Source organism: Octodon degus, unplaced genomic scaffold (assembly GCF_000260255.1).
Source record: "Octodon degus isolate 3935 unplaced genomic scaffold, OctDeg1.0 scaffold00019, whole genome shotgun sequence".
Taxonomy (NCBI): Eukaryota; Metazoa; Chordata; class Mammalia; order Rodentia; family Octodontidae; genus Octodon; species Octodon degus.
The window spans coordinates 22,397,067-22,402,253 of NW_004524595.1; the positions used below are offsets into that span (position 1 = coordinate 22,397,067).

The 5,187-nt window shown below is 41.1% G+C and overlaps 1 pseudogene; it reads right to left on the bottom strand.

Annotated features, from left to right (window-relative positions):
• Positions 1-1,724: 1,724 nt before the first annotated feature.
• LOC101569157 overlaps positions 1,725-5,187 on the bottom strand; it is a 3,679-nt pseudogene continuing 216 nt past the window's right edge.

Sequence of the window (5,187 nt, forward strand, 5' to 3'; positions counted from 1 at the left end):
AAAAAATTAGTTTTGATTGTTTTATTTCTCCTATATTTTATATGTCTGCACATATAAAAGAAAACTAAATTTTCAGACATTTTACATTCAGCAATTTTAAAAAAAAAATGTAAATTTCCACTCTATAGTCTTTAAAAAGGACTTAAAGTTTGAAATAAAGAAAACAAATTAAAGTACTAGGATAACTCTGCTGCTATAACTCTGCAACATTTCTTAATAGAACAATTGAGCTGGCATGCAGCAACTTTTCTTATTACATACCTGTATTTAGGGGGAAATTACACCCATTTTACAGAAAAATCCCAATACATACATTGCTATAAGCTCAAAGCAATGTTGAAAGAGTGTGAATGGCACACACAAAAAAATCACTCCTTTATAAATTATTAATTGGAATTCCTGATCATGATGTGGGTACAAGGAAATCCAGTCCTTAGGGTTTTGCTCTCTGGAAAAACACCTTTAAATAGTTTTTAAAAACTTTAGCATCAGGTTGCTGAAGTGCTTGACAAAACTCCTGAATTATTTCGGGAGCTACTTGTAAGGAGGGCAGGTATTCCTGTTGCAGATATTGAACACATTCTGGCCCCCGTTTGAGATGAATTGTTTTCAGTGTCACAGCACACTCAGATAGAGCCAATACTGTTTGCGCATCTGCCAGGTCAAATGTTTGTTTTAATGCACCACTTTTTCTATTTAGACTAATTTCCAATCTTCCATTGAAGTTCAAGTTGTGGGGCAACCCCTTTAAAACCTACTCTCCTATCAAACATTTTTAAGGTGGAGGAGGTTTCAAAGGGTACTATGGCAGAAGATTCTAGAACTCTAATTGGCAGAAATGACGTAGTTCACTTGATAGGCTATGCACTTTCGCTCTCCATAGTGATAAAAACAAAAAGTATTCCTGCTGCGCAGACCTGTAGCTGCTGCTGACTTATCCCTGAGATTACTCATGTACCTGAGAACACAGTGCAGGAATGAGGGCCTTAGATTAAAATATAAAAAAATACAAAGCCAGAATATTTATATTACAAAAAAAAAAAAAAGTTAAATGCACAAGATACGTCATTCGCACACAGTGTAGTTGGCATCCTGGAGTGGATGTGGGACCCAAGGTGCAGTTATCCAAAGGAGCAAAAAAATAAAATCACATTGGCCCCAAAAGGGGTAGGAGTAAGTTAGGAGCAGCAGGTCTGCAGCTGTTCTCCCAACCACCCTTTTTCTCTGTTACCACAACACACTGCTTGGAATCGTTCCCAGCACCACATCCCAAGATTGGGTTATGAGGGAAAAGGATACTAACCCCCCCCCCCGCATTGCTCCTGAGATTCCTTCCCATTAAATGTAGTCGCTTGTGGATTGGTCTCATCAGTCTGGTCTCATGAGTAATTATTTCACTCTGGCAAGGGAAATAGTACATATCCTTCTTTAAGAGGAAAACAACTTCCCTATTCTTTTGGGGGTAAAGCCTCAGATAAAGCACACAGGCTCTAGGGTGGTTCCCCCAGAGCCTTCACTTTTACTTGGCTAGAACATGGTTGGAGCTGTCTCATCCCTTCCCCCCCCACTGAGGGAAGGCAGGGTGATGGCTGACAACCCCAGCCTGAGATACATGGCAGTGCCAGCTACCCCACCCACCCTATCCCCACTTTCTCCACTCTGCCGACTGATGCCTGCTCCTTGAGACTTCCTGATAGCAAAGAATATTCCCCCACCCACTGTGCTCACTTTTGGGCCTCTGGTTCCAGGGCAGGGCTGTTGATCTCTTCCTCCTTCTGAAGTAAGCTGGCTTTCCCTGGGAGCCTGCTGGCCCTTCAGTGGACACGAGGCCACCGTGTGGTTAATGCTTTGGCAGAAGTGGCACTTCTTAGGCTGGGGTGGCAGCTTGCATTCCTTGGCATGATGGTCTAGACCACCACAGTTATAGCACCTGTCTCCTTTTCCTTTGGATCTGCGCTTCTGCATGTTCTTCCCCTTGGGCCGCCTCTCACTCCCAGTACAGAACACCCCACCAGGACCGGTGACTCGGATGGATTCTAAGCCCTTGGCAGACTTTTTAAAGGTGAACTCCACAGCCTCACCCTCGTTCAAGCTCCGGATCCCACCATGTGCAGCTTACTTTGGTGCACAAAGACTTCCAAGAGGGGGTCGAGCGAGACCCCAGCGTGGGCGGTCATGGACAGGAAGCCGAACCCTATGCGCATGTTGAACCACTTACAGATGCCAGCACCGTGCAGCAGCTGCGGCTCGTCCGCCACCCAGGCTGCATCTGCTGGCGCCGCCTCGGGCGCCTTCTCCGCTGCCTTGGTGCAGCCACCTGCAAACTGCTGGTTGGACACAGAGCCCAGGATAGTCGGGCCCTTGGTCGGGTGGCTGCTGGCCCCAATGAAGTCTGGAGGCAAAGGGCTCAAAGCACTTTCTTAATACATAAATGCCTAGAGAATGTAAACCTCATTTCTCCAAGTGTTTTCAAAGAATATCCCTACAATAGTGCTTAAAGCATTTCATTTTCTGTTCACTTTATTTGTTCCTTCTACTCATCTAGAAACTTGGGCAGGTTCCTAAGTGATAGTCTAATTATTGAAATGACTGGATCAGAGAAACAAGATCTCATTAGGTGGTACCAAAAGCGGGGCCTTGATGTTGTCTTCATTTTCTTCACCACAAATGCACTAAATGTGACTTTTAAAAAACCACACACACACACATATAAACATACTTGTTACATATATTCATCATCAATGGGTCACAAAGAGGTCACAAAAATGTAGGCTTAATTTAGTTCACAACACAGGTCCTGCGAAAACACATTTCCTTTTCTCTGTAGTTTACAATATTCATAAATTTAAAGCAGTTAAACAATACTTTAAACTAAATTGGCAAAAAAAAAAGTAACTTAATAATACAGACCTCAGAACCTTGTGAAGTAAAGGATCATGACAGAGAATATTACATGTGTAGAATTATCAAACCATAAGAGCATTTTCTTTTACAAAAGAATCTTGACAAAACAAAATAAAAACTTAAAAACATAAAATTCAAATCAGATATTTTGGTTAAGTACTTTCCCTGAGTCTCTTGTTTTTAAAAAATCAAATGGTAAGTAAGGCCATTTCAAATTGACCCACAGGTCTTACCTCCTCCATGCTGCCATGGGGAACACATTTAAGATAAAAGGCCACACACACACTGAAATGGTCCCAGGGCTTTGAAATGCCAATTTTCCTGTGCCTCTGTCATAGCGTCACCTATGCCACTACTGCACATGATCTTAAAGAACTGTCAACATCTCATCTTGACCTACCATAACATAACCGTGAGACTAGATACCAAACACAGATGATTTCAGTTACTCATAAATAGTAAATTTCTAAGTGGATTTGCATACTATATACATCAAATTGTATATGTATATGTCATTTAACATGACATACAAAAAACACTTTGAGCTTTAAAAAATCTTACAGAAACAGAAGTTTACAGACAAAGCATTTACTAAATCTGAATTACAAGAAACAAAACAAAAACCTTTTAAAAATCCATTAACGCCTAATAAAACAAAATACAAAAAGGTAATTTTAAGTTGATGCTTCATAAGGGCATTTTCATTCTAAAAAAGTAGTTGTTTCAAAAAAAAAAAAAAAAAAAAGTAGTTGTTTCCTTGATTCTCAAAGAAAACTGGCCCCTACTGTTTTACTTGATCACTTAATCTCAATAATAAGTATATATACATATATACATAAGAACTTACAACTGCAAATGATCAAGCACTTGATTAATTAAGGATAATGGGTTTGCAAGAATTTTAAGAAATCAGGCCGTGGATATCACTCAGCAGCACATTGCCTGCCTGGCAAGTGCAAAGTGTTGAGTTCGACTCCTGGTACCAAAAAAAGAATTTTAAGAAATTGTTTTTATTTCAAATGTCTTAAGTTGCCAGGCATGACAGCGCACAATCTTGCAATTCCTGAACTTGGGAGGCTGCAGCAGGATGACTGCTGTGAGTTCAAGGCCAGCCTGAACTACATAGTGAGACCCTGTCTCAAAAACACCAAAAAAAAAAAGAGATAGGGAGAGAAAACAAATGTACTGAAATATTTTCGATCACATTTTCCAGCCAAATGTAGGAAAAACTTGACCAGACATTTCATTTTTTTGAGACAAGGTTTCACCATGTAGCATAGGCTGGCCTTGAACTTGTTTGCGTAACCCAGGCTGACCTGTAAGTCACAGTGATCCCCCTACCTCACAGTCCCAAGTGCTGGGATTACATGTATGTGAAAAAGATGGCAAGGGCCAACCAGATAGCTCAGTGGACTAAAGCACCTGCTTAGGCAGACGCAGGGACATGGGTTAGCACGACAGGTTGTGCCCGCCCCGCCCCGCCCCTGGGGTGCACTGAGACTGCGACTGAGACAGTGTGGTAACGTGCGCCTGTAATCCCAGCACTTGGGATGCTGAAAACAGGAGGATCACTATGAGTCTGATCTGTGTACTGAGAGCCTGTACTCCCTGTAGAGCCTGTACTAAAAAAAAAAAAAAGAAAAAGATGGTAAAGATCTACTCAACTCCACATCTCCATCACAATTAAATTTCAATTAAAAACTCAATTCAAAAAGCTACTGATCATGCATTACCTCAATTTATGAGGTATATATGACACTTGCACATATATGATACTTGCACATGCCTATTTGTTAAATAGTGCCTCTCATCGCATAGGTGGATATGTTGAGGAACAAAAAGATGCTTTTTTTCTTTTAGAGTTGTCCATCTTTTTAAAAAACCTTAAGAGTTGTTTATTTGCATGTCCAGAAACATGCTTATACTCCCAGTTCCTAGGGAGGATGAGGCAGGACTATGTTAAATTTGAGGCAGGCAAGCCTGGGAAGTTTAGGGAGACTGCCTTAAAAGGGAGAGGGGCTTGAGGATTTAATTCAGCACTGAGTGGGTTCAATTCTTGGGACCATTTTTAAGAAGTCGAGGATAGTTAAGGGCAAAACTACAGCTTGGAAGAAACTAGACACATATGGGGCTGAATCAATTCCAACTTTGCACAAAAGGCTATATTAACTCAGCCTTTCTTTGTATCATACCTCCTAGCTGTCCTGGCAAGCAGCACTTACACACAGCCAATGCAAAGGAGGACAGCCAAGGGATTAAGAAAGAAAAAAGAAAAAAAAAAAA